We start from the raw sequence: 21,532 nt of genomic DNA on the forward strand, positions 1-21,532 counted from the left end.
TATTCAATAGTTCTTTATGGACAGCAGACACAGGGAAAAAAAACATGTGACTCTGTACACAACAGATATATTTCAAGGGGATATTGCAGCCAGCTGTATCTGAGTGGCAGTAATCTTCCCTCAGAATCAGACAGATTGTGGGTTCAGCTCAGAGCCTCAAATACTAGGCCCTTAGCATCGATCAGAGACTCCGCGCACAGCATGATGGGAGAGCGGACAAAGGAAAGTGGTGTTGAATTTGTGAGCCTTGTTTTGTGGAAAGCTTTAGTGTTTGGTCAGAATGTTAATTTTTGAATGGACCTACCATATATTAAGCTGATCTTTCTCTATACCCTATCGGTAACTGCAACACTGTATTCTGCACCCTCTCCTCCTGACAGTTTTGTTTTAAACTCTTTATCAATGTCCTTCCAGGTTTAGTGTGAAGGTTTGTGTTCCACACTGAGCCCCTCTCAGTCTCCACACGGAGCTTGTGTGTGTTGCTGATGCTCCTGTCATTTTGGATGGATACTGTGTGAAGCTGCATTCTCTCCCAGTGAGTTTCTGATCTACTTCACTCTCTCTGCGGCTGGAGCAATGTCCAGCAGGCAGCAGAGGATGGCAGTGTATCACAGTCAGCACAATATAGACAAACAGCCTTTAGCAAGAGAGGCTTTGACCCTTTTTCAAACCAAATCCCCAATTTGATGTTTCCAGCTGCGCTGTTTACAATGCTGCTGAATATTGTGTGTCTTTGGTAAACTGGGATGTGTAGCATTCAGTCACATTAAGTGGTCAATAAATACGTCCACACTGTGTATATCTTTCTGTGTGTGTGTGTCAGCGTGCATGTGTGTCAATGTATTTAAATCTCAAAGGAAAATAGGAGCAGGTGTAGGCCATTTGGCCCATCGATCCTGCGCCAGCATTCAAACAGATCATGGTGCACGTACGCACACAAAACACGCACACACCAACACACACAAAACACACACACCAACACACACAAAACATGCACACACACAAAGTACGCACACACAAACACACATAAAACACGCACAAAAAGCACACACACAAATTTACACACACAAACACAATAAACACACACACACAAACACACAGAAAAACACACACACACACATCAAACACACAGTTAGCACTGCTGCCTCACAGTGCCAGGGACCCGGGTTCGATTCCCGGCTTGGGTCACTGTCTGTGCGGAGTTTGCACGTTCTCCCCGTGTCTGCGTGGGTTTCCTCCGGGTGCTCCGGTTTCCTCCCACAGTCTGAAAGACGTTCTGGTTCGGGTGCATTGGCCGTGCTAAATCGTCCCTCCGCGTCAGGGAGACGGGCTCGGGTAAATGCATGGGGTAATGGGGATAGGGCCTGGGTGGGATTGTGGTCGGTGCAGACTCAATGGGCCAAATGGCCTCCTTCTGCACTGCAGGAGTCTAGGATTCTATGAAAACACACAGAAACAGATATTCTCACCCAGTAACACTCAGACGCACACAGTAATAAACACACACGGAAACATGTCCACACACAAACACGCATGCACACACGCACACAAACACACACACACACACAGATTCCTATTTTATTTCACACAATCGATTTGCGTCTTGAACATGCTGAATGATTGGGCTTCCACATCCCCCTTGAATAGAAAATTCCAAAGATTCATCACCCTCTGAGTGAAGAAATTCCTCCTCATCTCAGTCTTCAATGGTCTGCCCCTGATTCTGAGATTGTGTCCCCTGGTTCTAGTGTCACCAGCCAGGGGAAACATCCAATCTACATCCACCCTGTCACACCCTGTAAGAATTTTAAGTCTGTTTCAATGGGATCGCCTCTCAATCTTCAAGGGTTCAAGGCCGACTTCCGGACTTGATGGCCATGGAAGGTGTGCTCATAACGGGGCCAAACAGCTGGATTATCAAACAGTAAATCCTGCCGGGATCATGTATCAGTAAACTCTGCCCGAAACCTCTCTCAGTTATTACAATCTGGGCCTTGTATCAGTAAACTCTGCCCGAAACCACTCTCAGTTATTACAATCTGGGCCTTGTATCAGTAAACTCTGCCCCAAACCTCTCTCAGTTATTACAATCTGGGCCTTGTATCAGAAATCTCTGCCCGAAACCACTCTCAGTTATTACAATCTGGGCCTTGTATCAGTAAACTCTGCCCCAAACCTCTCTCAGTTATTACAATCTGGGCCTTGTATCAGTAAACTCTGCCCCAAACCTCTCTCAGTTATTACAATCTGGGCCTTGTATCAGAAATCTCTGCCCGAAACCACTCTCAGTTATTACAATCTGGGCCTTGTATCAGTAAACTCTGCCCCAAACCTCTCTCAGTTATTACAATCTGGGCCTTGTATCAGTAAACTCTGCCCCAAACCTCTCTCAGTTATTACAATCTGGGCCTTGTATCAGAAATCTCTGCCCAAAACCACTCTCAGTTATTACAATCTGGGCCTTGTATCAGTAAACTCTGCCCCAAACCTCTCTCAGTTATTACAGTCTGGGCCTTGTATCAGTAAACTCTGCCCCAAACCTCTCTCAGTTATTACAATCTGGGCCTTGTATCAGTAATCTCTGCCCTAAACCTCTCTCAGTTATTACAATCTGGGCCTTGTATCAGTAAACTCTGCCCCAAACCTCTCTCAGTTATTACAATCTGGGCCTTGTATCAGTAAACGCTGCCCGAAACCTCTCAGTTATTACAATCTGGGCCTGGTATCAGTAAACTCTGCCCGTAACCTCTCTCAGTTATTACGATATGGGCCTTGTATCAGTAAACTCTGCCCTAAACCTCTCTCAGTTATTACAATCTGGGCCTTGTATCAATAAACTCTGCCCGAAACCTCTCTCAGTTATTACAATCTGGGCCTTGTATCAGTAAACTCTGCCTGAAACCTCTCTCAGTTATTACAATCTGGGCCTTGTATCAGTAATCTCTGCCCTCAACCTCTCTCAGTTATTACAATCTGGGACTTGTATCAGTAATCTCTGCCCTAAACCTCTCTCAGTTATTACAATCTGGGACTTGTATCAGTAATCTCTGCCCTAAACCTCTCTCAGTTATTACAATTTGGGCCTTGTATCAGTAATCTCTGCCTGAAACCTCTCTCAGTTATTACAATTTGGGCCTTCTTTCAGTAATCTCTGCCTGAAACCTCTCTCAGTTATTACAATCTGGGCCTGGTATCAGTAATCTCTGCCCTAAACCTCTCTCAGTTATTACAATCTGGGCCTTGTATCAGTAAACTCGGCCCGAAACCTCTCTCAGTTATTACAATCTGGGCCTTGTATCAGTAATCTCTGCCCTAACCTCTCTCAGTTATTACAATCTGGGCCTTGTATCAGCAATCTCTGCCCTAAACCTCTCTCAGTTATTACGATCTGGGCCTTGTATCAGTAATATCTGCCCGAAACCTCTCTCAGTTATTACAATCTGGGCCTGGTATCAGTAATCTCTGCCCTAAACCTCTCTCAGTTATTACAATCTGGGCCTGGTATCAGTAATCTCTGCCCGAAACCTCTCTCAGTTATTACAATCTGGGCCTTGTATCAGTAATCTCTGCCCTAAACCTCTCTCAGTTGTTACAATCTGGGCCTTGTATCAGCAATCTCTGCCCTAAACCTCTCTCAGTTATTACAATCTGGGCCTTGTATCAGCAATCTCTGCCCTAAACCTCTCTCAGTTATTACAATCTGGGCTTTGTATCAGTAATCTCTGCCCGAAACCTCTCTCAGTTATTACAATTTGGGCTTTATATCAGTAATCTCTGCCATAAACCTTTTTCAGTTATTACAATCTGGGCACTGTATCAGTAATCTCTGCCCTACAACTCTCTCAGTTATTACAATCTGGTCTTTGTATCAGTAAACCTTGCCCTAAACCTCTCTCAGTTATTACAATCTGGGCCTTGTATCAGTAAAGTCAGCCTGAAACCTCTCAGTTATTATAATCTGGGCCTTGTATCAGTAAGCTCTTCCCTTCAGCTGATTGGAGAATATCATTGTGAATATTACTGAGTTTGGGGTGTAATATTTTCCTGCTGTTGCCAATATGGCTGTTTTTAACATAGTTTCTGGGATCCTCCAGTCTCCCCTCAGCAGCTTTCTGGGCAGTGAGAGGTGACACACCGTTCACTAGCAGAGGGAGTTTTTGGTCCTGTCGCTGTCAATGGGATTTCCCATTGAAGTCACCTCACGCTAGCAGGAAACCAGAGGCAGGGGAACGAGAGCAGAGAATTCCCCACGAGTGAACAGCCGGAGAATCCCGGACATTCGCTCCTTTCCCAGTTATCACTGCACTCAACCCAGTCGCTGTTTATACGCTCAGTTGTCTCAGTGAATACTACATTACACCATGCTGCTGTGGACACTACAATCAACCCTTTTTGAGTTCTCACTGTATTAATACCATGTATGGATTGATATTTCATTGGACAAGGTGCTGGGTTAGATGAATATTTATTGATTCTTGTGATGTGGGTGTCACTGGCTAGGTCAGCATTTATTGCCCATTCCTAGTTGCCCTGGAGAAGGTGGTGATGAGCTGCCGTCTTGAACCCGCTGCTGTCTATGTGGTGTAGGTACACCCACAGTGCTGTTAGGGAGGGGACCTGCTTAAATTATCACTGCATTTAACCATGTCACTCTTTATAAAAAATAAACTAGACCATGTCTGGGTAATGAATGTGGAGCATGTCTCCATTTCTCTTTACCTCAGCACTGTATCTGTGTATATAACACTTTATACAGTTTCAATGTTATTTATTAGTGTCACAAGTAGGCTTACATTAACATTGCAATGAAGTTGCTGTGAAAATCCCCTACTTGCCACACTCCGGCGCTGTTCGGCTTCACTGAGGTAGAATTTAGCATGGCCAATCCACCGAACAGCATGTCTTTCAGACTGTGGGAGGAAACCGGAGCACTCGGAGGAAACCCAGACACGGGGAGAACATGCAGACTCCACACAGACAGTGACGCAAGTCGGGAATCGAACCCGGGTCCCTGGCGCTGAGAGGCTGCAGTGCTAACCACTGCACCACCCCTATAAACTAGATACAGTTTCTCTTCTTAATGCATGGGGCCATCCCTCTGTATATACTACAATTGGTCTTTACTTAGTTATTGCTTCACTCAACTATGTCACTGTTTCCAATGCACTCAGTGAAGTCACAGTTATTGATGCACGCAGCCATGCCTCTATCTACACCACACCCGACAATTTCTAAGCTGTTGCTGCACTTCCTCAGGAATAGATTTGATCTGTCTCTCTTACATTCAGCATCATCGGAGATACTGCTGTGTTCGGCCTTGTTTCATTCATTACTCAACTCACCTGTGTCTCAGTTTTATTTTACACAAGTTCCTGTCTTTCTTATTCCTACATTCTACCCTGTTTCAGTTGTTACTGCACTGAAAAATCTCTCTGTTAGATAGACAGAGAAAGAGAGTCAGCTGGATGGATAGACGAATATTCCTTTCAAGTTATATATTTGTGTGGGTCAGCTGGTGCCACCACTCTTGTTTGGAACAGTTTTTGTTTGGTCTTGTTACCAGCTATTGGGTGTTGTGTGAAATGTCCAATTGCTCCAGTATTGTGTGTGTAATATTGGTGTTGAAAGATTGGGTGAATTTCGCTCGAGTCTCTTGGAGATGAGCAGAAATTGAGGAAGGGAAATAAAGTTGAACGTCGGTAAAGGGAAAGTGACCACAGTCCCAGATGACGATCTGCTGCTCTCCCCTTTGAGGGGGAGAACTCACTGGCGGTGATTTACCACACCTCAGGCCAGGGGAAAGGTTGAAAGGGTTGGGCTTTCATGACGTGTTGGAGACTTTGTGCATCTCAGACCAGCTGTCCAGCCAACTGAGTGAAGCAACTTCCATATTGCCACATTTCAATGCATGTTGCACAACCTGGTCACAAACTATTGCATTGGAGATTACTCACTGATATTGGGATTGATCTGTGACAATTCTCACAGTCGCGTATGTGTGTGTGTTTGTGTGTGTATGTTTCTGTCTGTGTGCATGTTAGTGGATATGTTTTTACAGATTCCCAGAGAGAGCGAGAGATGCAGAGACCAACAGATGACAGAGTCAAGGGGAGTGAGAGAAAGAGAGAGCCAGATTGAGAGAGGCACTGAGAGACAATGTCTGTCCAAATCCTCTTGAAGCCACTTTGCATTTTCTTCACAACTCACATTCCCACCGAGCTTTGTGTCAACCGCAAACTTGGAAATATTACATTAGGTCCCCACATCCAAATCATTGATAAACATTGTGAACATCTGGGAACAAAGTCCAGATCCTTGTGGCACAGCCGGCCGACACAAGACGGAGAAATCATCTGGCCGGGAACACAACAGCGACATTTTTCAGGGAAGCTTGGAGCCAGCTGTGTCTCAGTGGATCATAATCTGACCTCAGAATCATTCCATTGTGGTTTCAGTTACAGCATCAAATTCTCGGCCAGGCTGGAAAACAAATCACTCCTCAAATCCCCAAATAAAACGTTCTGGGATCTGAACTTAAAATGCTGTAACTGATCATGGAGGAAAGAGTGGGGTCTAATAGACACTGAGAAGATAACTTGCATCTGAATCATAGAACGGTGACAGCGCAGGAGGCCATTCAGCCCCATCAAGCCAGTGCGATACTCTGCAAGAGCAATGTCACTATTCCCACTCCTCCACCCTTTCCCCGTCACCCTGTAAATATTTCCCCTTCAGCTTCCCATTCAACTTCCCCTGGAAGTCCTTGATGGAATCTGCTTCCACCTCACCCTCAGACAGTACATTCCAGATACTGGACACTCACTACGTTAGAAACATTTCCTCGTGTTGCCGCTGTCGCCATTTACCTGAATTCAGCATCCTCTGGTTTTCAACCTTTCCCCCAATGTGCCGAATATCTCAAAGCCGATCCTCTCAGTCCCGGGACGTCCCTGCAGGAGTTCCTCAGGGTGAGTGTCCGAGGCCCCAACCATCTTCAGCTGCTCCAACACTGACCTTCCCTCCATCACAAGGTCTGAAGTGGGGATGTTCGCTGATGATTGCACAATGTTCAGCACCATACGCAACTCCTCAGATACTGAAACAGAAAATAAGAACATACCAAACAGGTCAGACAGCATCTGTGGAGAGAGAAACAGATTCTGGGACCAGGGGGACTGAGAGACAGGCAGATTGAGAAAAATATGCACACACACTAACACTCACACTCAGACAGCCTAAAACTAAACAGATATATAATGGAGGAGGAATCCCTTCTCCCTCTGTAAATAGAGATTAACTAGATTTCTCTTCCAAAAAGACAGCACATCTGGATGGGCAGAATAGTCTCCAATTCTACCCATGGTCCTTTTCTGATCTCCATTCTTCACATCTGCACACGTTGGCTTCAGCTCCAGTTTGTGAATGAAAGCAAACCCCTGTTCATTACAAATCCACTCAGCCTTTTCCCTCTGCTCTCTCCACACACAATCTACAAGACACAAACAGGAAAGATGGATTCCAGGAGAGAAAGGTCACACCTGATCCTCCTCTCAATGGATTCTCTGTCGCCAGAGAGAACATTCCAGCTCCTACAGAAAGTCACAACTGATTAATGTCAGGGACAGAATTGGAATGAATTAGACACAAGAGAGATGAAAGGTTTCTGCTCATCATAAAAAGCTAAAGAGTCACTCAATGTCATTAAGGGAGAGACCTCGCTGGTCTATCTTTGACCCAAGTCACACACTGACTCTGAATGTCCTCACAGCAACTTGGGGGATGGACATTTCTAAAGTACTATTCATGGCTTTAGGGTTTCCAAAAGTGTTTCACCGACAATGGAGCGCTTTTGAAATGTTGTCAGTGTTATTTAGGAAATAAGCAAAATTTTGACGCCACACGCATTGAGTTTAAAAATTGGCAAGCCATGTTGCAGCTTTATAGAACCATTGTTAGGCCGCACTTGGAATATAGTGTTCAATTCTGGTTGCCACACTACTAGAAGGATGTGCAGGCTTTGGAGAGGGTACAGAAAAGATTTACCAGGATGTTGCCTGGTATGGAGGGCATTAGCTATGAGGAGAGTTTGGAGAAACTTGGTTTGTTCTCACTGGAATGACGGAGGCAAGGGGGGTGACCTGATCGAAGTCTACAAGATTGTGAGAGGCATGGACAGAGTGGATAGTCAGGAGCTTTTTCCCAGGGTTGAAGAGTCAATTACTAGGGGGCACAGGTTTAAGGTGTGAGGGACAAGGTTTAAAGGAGATGTACGAGGCAAGTGTTTTACACAGAGAGTGGTGGGTGCCTGGAACTCGCTGCTGGGAGAGGGAGTGGAAGAAGGGTGGTGAATCTCTGGAATTCTCTGCCCACTGAAGTGGTGGAGGCTACCTCGTTGAATATGTTTACTCACGGAGAGATGGATTCCTGATCGGTAAGGGAATTAGGGGTTATGGGGTTCAGGCGGGTAAGTGGAACTGATCCACTTCAGACCAGCCATGATCTTATTGAATGGCGGGGCAGGCTCGAGGGGCTAGATGGCCTACTCCTGCTCCTATTTCTTATGTTCTTATCTCAGTCCGAAATGTCCTGCCCCCTTACTCTGCGACTATGCCATGGTTCTAGACCCCCCCCCCCCCCCCCCCCCCCAAAGCCAGCGGAAATATCCTTCCTGTATCTACTCAGCTAATGTTTGGGGGTTGGGGAGAGTTATAGAACAAAGAGATCTCGGGGTACAGGTTCATAGCTTCTTGACAGTGGAGTCACAGGTGGACAGAGTGGTGAAGAAGGCATTCAGCATGCTTGGTTTCATTGGTCAGAACATTGAATACAGGAGTTGGGACGTCTTGTTGGAGTTGTACAAGACATTGTTAAGGCCACGCTTGGAATACTGTGCACAGTTCTGGTCACCCTATTTTAGAATGGATATTATTAAACTAGAAAGAGTGCAAAAACGATTTACTCGGATGCTACCGGGACATGATGGTTTGGGTTTTAAGGAGAGGTTGCACAGACAGGGACTTTTTTCCCTGTAGCGTAGAAGACTGAGGGGTGATTTTATAGAGGTCTATAAAATAATGAGGGGCACAGATCAGCTAGATAGTCAATATCTTCTCCCAAAGGTAGGGGAGTCTAAAATTAGAGGGCGTAGGTTTAAGGTGAGAGGGGAGAGATACAAAAGGGTCCAGAGGGGCAATTCTTTTCACACAGAGGGTGGTGAGTGTCTGGATTGAGCTGCCAGAGGTAGTAGTAGTGGCGGGTACAATTTTATGTTTTAAAAAGCATTTAGACAATGACATGGGTAAAATTGGTATAGAGGGATATGGGCGAAACACAGGCAATTGTGATTAGCTTAATGGTAAAAACTGGGCGGCATGGACAAGTTGGGCCAAAGCGCGTTTCCATGCTGTAAACCTCTATGACTCGACCCTGCTGAGCCCTGTAAGAATTGTCCAAGTTTGAATGAGGTCACCTCTCATGCTTCTCAAGTGCATAAAGTAAAAGTCCAGTTTATTTTCTTTCCTCAGAGGACAATCCCTCCATCCCAGGAATTAATGCAGTGAAATGTCATTGAAGTCCCTCTCGGACAAGATTGTCTTTCCTTCGGTAAGAGGATAAAACTGTACACAACACTCCGTGTGTGGTTTCACCACTAATTCGGCCTCTCCCACATCCCCTTGAAGAGTCTACATCCTCCTCACAACTCACACTTCCACCTGCTTTCGTGTCATCTGCAAACTGGGAAATATTACATTTGATCCCAAACGTCCAAATCAATGATATGGATTGTGAATAGCTGGGCTCCCGAGTACTGATCCTTGTGATAAGCCGCTGGTCACAGCCTGCCACCCTGAAAATGACCCATTTGTATCTGAGCTCTGTTTTCTGTCCGTTAACCATTTCTCAATTCATGCCGGTATTATCAGGGTAAATACGTTGCATCACGGGGATAGGGCCTGGGTGGGAATGTTGTTAGCGCAGGCTCGATGGGCTGTATGGCCTCCTTCTGCACTGTAGGGATTCCATGATTCTAATATGTACATATGTCAGTGAAGGTGGCAGGGCACTTTGAGAGAGCAGTAAATGAAGTATATGGTATCCCAGCTTTTATTAATGGAGGAATTGAGGACAAGAGTAAGGAGTTCATATTGAACTTGTATAAGACACTTGTTAGGCCTCATCTGGAGACTGCGCCCAGTTCTGGGCACCGTACTTGAGGAGGGATGTGAAGACATTGGAGCGAGTGCAGAGGAGATTCACAAGAATGATTCCAGGGAATAAGATCCGTAGCTACGAGGGTAGATTGGAGAGGTTGGGACTGTTTTCCTTGGAGAAAAGAAGGCTGAGGTGAGACTTGAAAGAGTGATTCAAGATCCTAAGGGGTATCCACAGGTTAAAGAGTGAGAAACTCTTCCCTCTCAAGAGATGGTCATGAACTAGAGGGCACAGATTCTAAATGATGGGGAAATGGATCAGAAGTGAAGTGAGGAAAAGCACTTCATCAAGAGGGTGTTTGGAATCTGGAACAATCTTCCTGAAAGCCTGTTCCAATATTCAATAAGATCCAGGCTGATCTGTGATCTAACTCTCTGTCTCTTAACCCCTTGGACGAAGGAAAATCTATCAACCCCAGATTTAAAATAATAACAAGTGACTGAGCATCAATAGCCATTTGCAGAAGATTGTTTCAAACTAACTCCACACCACATCTGGCAGTGTTTCCATTTCTACAATTCTAAAATTCTAAACTGAGGTTAACATTCAAATATTCCCAAATCCTGGAGTTCCCAGACAGCAGAAAAACTTGTTCTTTATCAGCCTCTCTCTTTCCCTCATTATTTTCAATGTTTGATTAAATCAGCCCCCAACTTAAATTCCAGCGGTTAAGAATAACGTTTAATCTGCACTGTTCATCAAATGTTCCCAACACAAATACTGTAATGGGCTAAATACAGAGTAAAATTCCCTCTGCTCTGTCCAAGGAATGTTTCATCACAGATTTTTATTTTGAAGTTTAGGAAAAACAGGAATCAAATTGCTCAGCATGCCAGTGTGGCCTCCTGTTTATTTCAATCAGCCCTTCACATTCAAACATGAAGTTGAAGCTTCGAATACTGTCTGTGGCAGCGTTTGTGGATTCAGTTGTTCTCCTGCTTTTTCACTTGTCTGAAGGATTTGAATTATAGACATTGTTTAATCATTCCTTTCTCTCAGCACATGGAACTTGTGAATCTTCAAGGCAGACAATCTCATGTAATTAACAACAAACTGCATCTTTATTCATCCGTCCATTTCCTATCTCTGAATGGATCACACACATTTGCAGAATGCAGGAAGCTCTCAATGGAAACTGCTTCCAATTATTCCCCAATACAATTGTTCACACTTTACTGTGAACTACATTCCACTGACATTCCCAAAGCAGCCACAGAAAAGTGACTGGTTATTTTAAACATTGAACCTGAACTATTTGAGCTGATGATTCACTCACATTGTACAGAAATGTTGACCCTGTTTTGATGAGAGTGATCAGATTAACATTGTAACATGAAAGCAGCCTCCGTACTGAGATTAACCACATTTACAACAATTCCGCAATATCAGATCCATTGCTGTGTGTTTTGTGTGAATCCAGCTGTGAAATATCTGGACATTTGGAGCTTCCACTGTTTCTGTCATTTCATCATTTATTAAAGTACGCTGTTCTGTCCCTTTTAAATCTAAGTTGTGTCAAATTACATTTCCCTGCACTGAAACCTCTCCACCAGTTTTGTCCATGTACAAAATATGAATAACTCTTTGCAATGTGATGTTTCCAGCTACGCTGCTTACAATGCTGACGAATGTTTTGTGTCATCGGCAAACCAGGATGTGTAGCATTCAGTCACATTAAATGGTCAATAAATATGTCAATACTGTGTATATCTTTCTGTGTGTGTGTGTGTCTGTCTGTGTGTGTGTCTGTCTGTGTGTGTGTGTCTGTGTCTGTCTGTGTGTGTGTGTCTGTGTGTGTGGGTCTGTGTGTGTGTCTGTTTGTGTCTGTGTGTGTTTGTGTCTGTGTGTGTGTGTGTGTGTCTGTGTGTGTGTGTGTCTCTGTGTGTGTGTCTGTGTGTGTGTATGTGTGTCAATGTATTTGAATCTCAAATATGTGCAGTTGGAGGCCATTTGACCCATCGAGCCTGCTTCCCCACTCAAACAGATCATCACAAACACACACACACACACAGACAAAGAGAGAGGCACACAGACACTCACGGACACACACACACACAGAGACACAAACACACACTCACGGACACACACGCACAGAGACACAAACACACACTCACAGACACACATGCACAAAGACACAGAGAGAGACACACACAGACACACACACACACAGACAAAGAGAGAAACACACAGACACTCACGGACACACACGCAGAGGGACACAAACACACACTCACAGACACACATGCACAAAGACACAGAGAGAGAGAGACACACAGACACACACTCACTCACAGACACACGCAGAGAAACACAATCACACACACAGAAACACACATTGAAATAGACACTTGCACACACTTAGAAACTGTCTCTCTCTCTCACACACACACACACACAGAAATACAAAAACATAAGCGCACCGACACTCTCATTCCTATTTCTGTTTTACTCCTCAATGCCCCAACTAAAAAGTACTGGGATCTGAACTTGAAATGCTGGAACTGATCATGGAGGAACGAGTGGGGCCTAATAGACACTGAGAAGTTAACTTGTGTGTGAATCATAGAATGGTGACAGCACAGGAGGCCATTCAGCCCGTCAAGCCTGGATCGACACACTGCAAGAGCAGTTTCACTATTCCCAATCCTCCACCCTCTCCCCGTAACCCTGTCAATATTTTCCCTTCAGCTTCCCATTCAATTTCCTCTTGATGGAATCTTCTTCCACCTCTGACTCAGGCAGAACATGATGTGGAGATGCCGGCGTTGGACTGGGGTAAACACAGTGAGAAGTTTAACAACACCAGCTTAAAGTCCAACAGCTTTATTTGGTAGCAAAAGCCACACAAGCTTTCGGAGCTCCAAGCCCCTTCTTCAGGTGAGTGGGAATTCTGTTCACAAACAGGGCAGATAAAGACACAGACTCAATTTACATGAATAATGGTTGGAATGCGAATCCTTACAGCGAATCAAGGCAGAACATTCCAGATACCAGCAGTCACGACGTTAAAAACATTTCCTCATCACAGATTCATACAGTGCAGAAGAGACCCTTCGGCCCATCGAGTCTGCACCGACACGTGAGGACCACCTAACAAACCGACCTCACCCCATTTACCAGCACTTGGCCCATAGCCCTGAATGTGATGATGTGCCAAGTGCTTATCCAGCTACTTTTTAAAGGATGTGAGGCAACTTGCCTCGACCAACCTCCCAGGCAGCGCATTCCAGACTGTCACCACCCTGTGGGTAAAACAGATTTTCCTCACATCCCCCCTAAACCTCCTGCCCCTCACCTTGAACCTATGTCCCCTCGTGACTGACCCTTCAACTAAGGGGAACAGCTCCTCCCGATCCACACTCTTCATGTCTCTCATAATCTTGTCCACCTCAATCAGGTCGCCCCCCCCAGTCTTCTCTGCCCCAATGAATACAACACAAGCCTACTCAACATCTCATTTTTAATTTTGTTTATTAGTGTCACAAGTAGGCTTGCATTAACACTGTGAAGTTACTGTGAAAATTCCCCAGATGCCACACTCTGGTGTTCGGTTACACTGAGAGAAAATTTACCACGGCCAATGCACCCTAACCAGCACATCATTCACACTGTGGGAGGAAACCGCAGCACCCAGAGGAAAGGCACGCAGACACGGAGAGAACGTGCAGACTCCACACAGACAGTGACCTAAGCCGGGAATCGAACCTGGGTCCCTGGCGCTGTGATGCAGCAGTGATAACAACTGTGCCACCGTGTGGCCCATAGCTCTCTTCATAGCTGAAACACTCCAGCTCAGATACATCCTGGTGAATCTCCTCTGCATCCTGTCCAGTGCATTCACACCCTTCCTATAATGTGGCGACCAGAACCGCACACAGTACTCCAGCTGTGGCCTCACCAAAGTTTTATACAGCTCCAACATGACTACCCTGCTTTTGTAATCTATGCCTCGACTGAAAAAGGCAAGCGTTCCGCATGCCTTTTACACCGCTCCACTAACATGCAAATCAGCAAATGAGAAATATTAGGGATGGATGAGTCCTTGGCAGCATGGATTAGAAGTTTGGTAAGAGATAGGAAACAGAGGGGAGGTAGAGATGGGCATTTCTCAGACTGGAGACGAGTTGAAAGTGGTGTTCCCCAGGGATCAGTGTTGGGATCCTTGCTGTTTCTGATTTATATTAACAGCTCAGCGACGGGGGTTGAACGCACAATCTCCAAATTTGCAGATGATGCTGAGCTCGGGAGAAGAGTGAATTGTGAGGATGACACTGAGCGACTTCAGAGGGACGTGGACAAGTTGGCCAAATGGGCAGACACCTGGCAGATAAATTTCAATGCAGCGAAATGGGAGGGAATGCATTTTGGTGGAAGAAACATGGGGAGACGATACAGACTCAATGGTACAACGTTGAGGGGACTACAGGAGCAGATGGGCCTTGGGTTTCAAGTGATTCATTCTCTGAAGGTGGCCAGGCAAGATGAAACAGTTGTTCAGAAGCCTGATAGGATCCTTGGGTTTATAAAGAGAGGCATAGAGTATAAAAGCAAGGAAGTGATGCTACACCTCTACAAATCATTGGACAGATCACATTCGGAGCACTGGGATCAGTTCTGGGCACCTTATTTAAGGAAGGACGTTAAAGTCCTCGAGAGAGGCAGAGAGAGAGAGAGAGTGCAAAGGAGATTCACTAGAATGATTCCAGGAATGAGAGATTTTAGATCCAAGGAAAGATGAGAGAAATTGGTCTTATTCTCCTTGGAGCAGAGAAGATGAAGAGGTGACCTTATCGAGGTGTTCAGAATGATGAACAATGTTGACAGGGTGAAGAAGGATATTCTGTTTCCACTCGTTGGTGTGTCAGTGACGAAGGGGTCACAATTTCAAGATGGTCAGAAAGGGAGCTGGGAGTGAGATGAGGAGAAACTTCTTTACTCGGAGAGTTGTTAGGATTTGGAATGCGCTGCCTGGGAGAGAGGTGGAGGCAGATTCCATAGGAGGATTCAAAAGAGAGGCGGATACATATTTGAAAGTGATTGATTTAGGGGGCTGAGGAGACAGGGCTGGAGAATGGGACTCGCTGGGTGGCTCTTCCGGGATCGGGGCAGACATGATGGGCCGAATGGCCTCCTGCTGTTCTGTGATTCGAGAACACCCTTTGTGTGAAGAAGTGTTCCTTAATTTCACTTTGAAAGGGTTTCAGAATATTTTTAATATTTCAGACACTCCACCCCCTCTCTTGCCTCCCTCCCTGTCCTTCCTGAAACATCTGAATCCCGGCACCTGGAGTATCCAGTCCTGTCCCTGAGACATCCAAGTCTCCGTAATGGCCACCACATCACACTTCCAGGCATCGATCCACGCTCTGAGCTCATCCCCTTTATTCACTATACTCCTGGCATTAAAGTAAACACATCTCAATCCTTCGGTCTGAGCTCTCCCCTTCTCTATTCCCTGTCCATCCGCCCTCTTGCACTGCCCATAACCCTTCTCTGCTTGCGAGCTACCTTCCTCACTCTCAGTCACCTCATTTTTATCCCCTCCCCACAACCTATCTAGTTTAAACTACGGGGTCCTGATGGTTTGAGTTATAATGAGAGGCTGGATAGTCTGGGACTTTTTTCCCTTGAGTAGGCTTAGGGGTGGTCTTGTAGAGGGCGGCACGGTAGCACAGTGGTTAGCACTGCTGCTTCACAGCTCCAGGGTCCCGGGTTCGATTCCCGGCTCGGGTCACTGTCTGTGTGGAGTTTGCACATTCTCCTCGTGTCTGCGTGGGTTTCCTCCGGGTGCTCCGGTTTCCTCCCACAGTCCAAAGATGTGCGGGTTAGGTTGATTGGCCAGGTTAAAAAAAAAAAAATTGCCCCTTCGAGTCCTGGGATGCGTAGGTTAGAGGGATTAGCGGGTAAATATGTGGGGGTAGGGCCTGGGTGGGATTGTGGTCGGTGCAGACTCGATGGGCCGAATGGCCTCCTTCTGCACTGTAGGGTTTCTATTCTATTCTATTCTAAAATAATGAGGGCATGGATATAGCAGCTTTATAGAATCTCAGTTCGGCCGCACTTGGAATATCGTGTTCAATTCTGGTCGACACACTACCAGAAGGATGTGGAAGCTTTGGAGAGGGTTCAGAAAACATTTACCAGGATGTTGCCTCTGGTATGGAGGGCATTAGCTATGAGGAGAGGTTGGAGAAACTTGATTTGTTCTCACTGGAACGACGGAGGTTGAGGGCGGGGGGGGGGGAGAGAGAGAGAGAGAGAGACCTGATGGAAGTATACAAGATTATGAGGAGTATGGACAGAGTGGATAGTCAGAAGCTTTCTCCGAGGGTGCAAGTGTCAATTACTCGGGGGCACAGGTTTATGGTGCTCGGGGCAAGGTTGAAAGGAGATGTACGAGGCAAGTTTTTTACACAGAGAGTGGTGGGTGCCTGGAACTCGCTGCCGGGGGAGGTAGTGGAAGCAGATACGATAGTGAGTTTTACGGAACGTCTGGACAAATACATGAATAGGATGGGAATAGAGGGATATGGTCCCCGGAAGGGTAGGGGGTTTTAGTTCAGTCGGGCAGCATGGTTGGTGCAGGCTTGGAGGGCCGAAGGGCCTGTTCCTGTGCTGTAATTCTCTTTGTTCTTTGATAAGCTCGTCAACATCTTTTCCAAAAGGGAGCGGAGTCTAAAACTAGAGGACATAAGTTTCAGATGAGTGGGATGAGAGTCCAGAGGGCAATTCTTTTCACACATAGGGTGGTGGGGGATTGGAACAAGCAGCCAGATGTTGTAGTAGCGACGGGTACAATTTAGACAGTTATATTGGTAAGATTGGCATGGAAGGATGTGGGCCAAATGCAGGCAATTGGTATTAGCTTAATGGTAAAATCTGGTTGGCATTGGACAAGTTGGGCCAAAGGGCCTGTTTCCATGCTGTAAACCTCGATGACTCTACCCTGCTGAGCCCTGTAAGAATTGTCTGAGTTTGAATGAGATCACCTCTCATTTTTCCAAAGTGCATAAAATAAAAGTCCAGTCTATTTAATCTTTCCTCAGGGGACACTCCCTCCATCCCAGGAATTAATGCAGTGAAACCTCATTGAAGTCTCTCTATGACAAGAATATCTTTCCTTAGGTAAGAGGATAAAACTGTCCACAACACTCTGTGTGTGGTTTCACCACTAATTCAGCCTCTCCCACATCCCCTTGAAGAGTCTACATCCTCCTCACAACTCACACTTCCACCTGCTTTCATGTCATGTACAAACTGGGAAATATTACATTTGATCCCAAACGTCCAAATCAATGATATGGATTGTGAATAGCTGGGCTCCCGAGTACTGATCCTTGTGATAAGCCGCTGGTCACAGCCTGCCACCCTGAAAATGACCCATTTGTACCTCAGCTCTGTTTTCTGTCCTTTAACCATTTCTAAATCCGTGCCAGTGTATTCCAAAGGTGTGAAGGTGAGGTGGATGGGACACAGTAAATTGCCATTTACTGTCCAAAACTGTGTAGTTAGGTGGATTAAGGTAAATGTGTGGGGTTACGGGGATAGGGCTGGGTCAAGATGCTGTGTCAGAGAGTCAGTGCAGACTTGATGGGCTGAATGGTCTCCTTCTGCACTGCAGGGATTCTGTGACTCTACTATTAAGATCCCTTTGTCATTTGAAGCTTCCAGCTAAAATGCTGACAATGCTGCCTATTTCTGTGCACTTTGGCAAACGTTCTGTCTCATCACCGGGCGACACGGTGGCACAGTGGTTAGCACTGCTGACTCACAGAGCCAGGGATCTGGGTTCGATTCCCCACCTCGAGTGACTGTCTGTGTGGAGTTTGCACGTTTGCTAAATTGCCCCTTAGCGTCAGGGGGATTCGGGCCTGGGTGGGATTATTGTCGGGGCAGGCTTGTTGGGCTGAATGGCCTCATTCTGCAGTGTAGGAATTCTATGACTCTTGGATCTTAAATGGTTGATAAATAGTGAAACTGAGACACAAACTGGGGCTTTGCAGCAGCAGACAGAATGGGAATCATTGCATCCTGCAGGGATTTTTATTACAGAATCAATTTCAGAAAATTTACAACTCAAAATTAACAACAGCAAAGTGTGGGATTGCAAACTTGGAATGATTAGCCCAGGACTAAAGTTTAAAAGCTACAGATTGACATTCAGAAACAAGAGATGGCCTCACATCTTCAATTCTGTGATTGTCCCCCATCTCCTGCTCTGAATATTACAAAATCTCTGCCCCCTTCATGCGTCTGGAGACTTTGAAAGTTACGCAGACATTGGTAAAACTTTCCTTTATCTCAAGGCATCTCCTGTGAAATACTCACCTTCTGCAAAGAGACACAATCTAATTGACGCTTTCTGAATCTCCTTTCAAACAACCTCCCAACCCCACTGTGCAGGATGCAGGAATGTCACCTTTTGTCACATTCCCCAACACAATTGTTGACACGTTTTCGGGACAGGAAAAGTAGATTCAACTGACAGATTCTGAGCCCCAGGTTGAATCTCTAAGATGTAAAAATGAACTGAAACCCCAGGTCTCTCTGTTCCTGCAACTATTTTAACATTGACCCATTGATTTTAAATTGCTTCTCCTGTGTGTAAAATACCATCTATCAACTTCGGGTTTGAACATTAATAAGCGACTGAGCATCAACTGTGAATTATAGAAGGTAGTTCCAAACTAATATCACACCTGGTGTGGCAAAGTGTTCCTGAATTTCACTCCGAAAAGTCTAAAACCCGCAACATTGTCGAAAATCCAATGTCCCCCAAGTCCTGGACTCCCCGACCAGCAGAAAAAGTTGTTCTTTATCAGTCCTCTCCATTTCCCTTATTATCTTGAAGTGTTTGTGGGAACCTTGGCCCTCATTACCAATCCTAATCTGTTCCTCTTTCTGTCTCTCCCTCTCTGTCTCTCCCCTAGTTGCAGGACTGGGCCCTAAGGTCCCTTCCAACATGATTTACAGACAGTTCAGTCCCACTGGGGAAAGGGCAGATATTGAAACAGGAAATGATCAAATGCTGAGCTCCTCAGGCAGAATCTGTGTTCCAGAGACACAGAGAATGGGAGCAGAGACACACAGACTGACCCACAACACACACATATACACACACACGCACACACACACAACTACATGCACACTCTCATGTATACAGACACGGGTACATGCACACACACACACACACACACACACAGGTGGCTAGGAACTTGCACATGTGATTTCATGAAGAAATTAGATATAACTTTTGGGGCTAAAGGGATGGAGGGATATGGAGGGGAAGGCGGGGGATCAGGATATAGAATTTGATGATCAGCCGTGATCAAAATGAATGGTGGAGCAGGCTCGAAGGGCCGAATGGCCTCCTCCTGCTTCTCGTTTCTATGTTTCACTCACTAACCCCCATGCAGGCAAACACTGACACACTCACACACAGAATCACACACACAATTTCTCTCACATACACACCCACACTCTCACATATAGGCACACAGATGCACACACACCTCCCATGCACAGATACTCACACACGCACATACACACATGCAGAATACACACACACACTTTCACACACACCCAAATACACCTGTGCAGACCAGCTCACAGACTGATACACAGCACCCCGATATACACACACTGACACACACACTGACACACACACTGATACATACACACACAGATACATATTCACGTCGGTACATCCGCACACACCCCGATACACATACTGATACACACACACACACACTAATCCATACACAGACACACTGATACATACCACAACATACACACACAGATAAATACACAGATATACACACACAGACACACTGGTACATACACCGATACACACTCACACACCCTGATACATACACACACACTGATACATACACCGATACACACTCACACACCCTGATACATACACACACACTGATACATACACCGATACACACTCACACACCCTGATACATACACACACACTGATACATACACCGATACACACTCACACACCCTGATACATACACACACACTGATACATACACCGATACACACTCACACACCCTGATACATACACACACACTGATACATACACCGATACACACTCACGCACCCTGATACATACACACACACTGATACATACACCGATACACACTCACACACCCTGATACATACACACACACTGATACATACACCGATACACACTCACACACCCTGATACATACACACACACTGATACATACACCGATACACACTCACACACCCTGATACATACACACACACTGATACATACACCGATACACACTCACACACCCTGATACATACACACACACTGATACATACACCGATACACACTCACACACCCTGATACATACACACACACTGATACATACACCGACACACACCCCGATGCATACACACACACTGATACACAAACCGATACACACACATGCAGACACACACACACACATCCCATTACAAAGTCAATCTCCCATTTCACTGTTTCATCAAACAAGATGTGAAGATGCCAGCGTTGGAGTGGGGTAAACACAGTAAGAAGTCTCATAACACCAGGTTAAAGTCCAACAGGTTTGGACCTGTCCAACAAACCTGTTGGGGACCTTCACCTGGTGTTGTGAGACTTCTCATCAAACAAGGACAAGGCAGTTCAGAAAATGCAGTTAGATACAGATGAAAACTCCCTCCATATCAGCCTCTCTTTCCCACTCTGCATCCAGCTGGAGAAACAGGGATAGAGATAGAGAGAGAGTAACAGAGAGAGGGGAGGAAAGGAATGGGGTGAGAGTCACACAGAGAGAGGGGAAGTGATTGAGATAGAGAGTGTCAGGGAGTGCTCCTGTGAAGCTGAGTGCGGTGGCCTTTGAAGGTACCACACAGAACATAAGAAATAGGAGCAGGAGTGGGCCATTCTGCCCCTCGAGCTTGTTCCTCCCATTGATAAGATCATGGCTGATCTGACTGTGGCCTGAGCTCCTTTTTGCTGTCTGTCTCCCCATAACCCTCAACTCCCTTGAATATGTTCAATGTCCCAACGCCCACTGCTCTCTGGGGAAGGGAATTCTAAACACTAACCACCCCCTGAGAGAAGAAATTATTCCTCCTCATCTCCATCTTGAATGGGAGCTGTATGAATTTTAAACTGCGCCCTCCCTGATACTGGATTCCCCCATGTTGGCCCTGTTCTGTGATAATGAATGCAGGTGTTTAAAGATTATTCAATAGTTCTTTAAGGGAGACAGGGCAAAAAAACATGTGGCTCTGTACACAACAGATATATTTCAAGGGGATATTGCAGCCAGCT

The 21,532-nt window shown here is 45.7% G+C and overlaps 1 long non-coding RNA gene across 1 annotated transcript in view; it reads right to left on the reverse strand.

The window, feature by feature from the left end:
* The window catches only part of LOC144486211 (uncharacterized), a 58,152-nt gene that overhangs the window by 35,785 nt on the left and 835 nt on the right, over positions 1–21,532 (reverse strand). The window contains exon 3 of the long non-coding RNA XR_013496232.1: positions 6,867–7,096. This is a non-coding gene — a long non-coding RNA (uncharacterized LOC144486211). The remainder of the gene's footprint in view (positions 1–6,866; positions 7,097–21,532) is intronic.

The sequence above is a fragment of the Mustelus asterias genome, unplaced genomic scaffold (assembly GCF_964213995.1).
Source record: "Mustelus asterias unplaced genomic scaffold, sMusAst1.hap1.1 HAP1_SCAFFOLD_297, whole genome shotgun sequence".
NCBI classification, from domain to species: domain Eukaryota; kingdom Metazoa; phylum Chordata; class Chondrichthyes; order Carcharhiniformes; family Triakidae; genus Mustelus; species Mustelus asterias.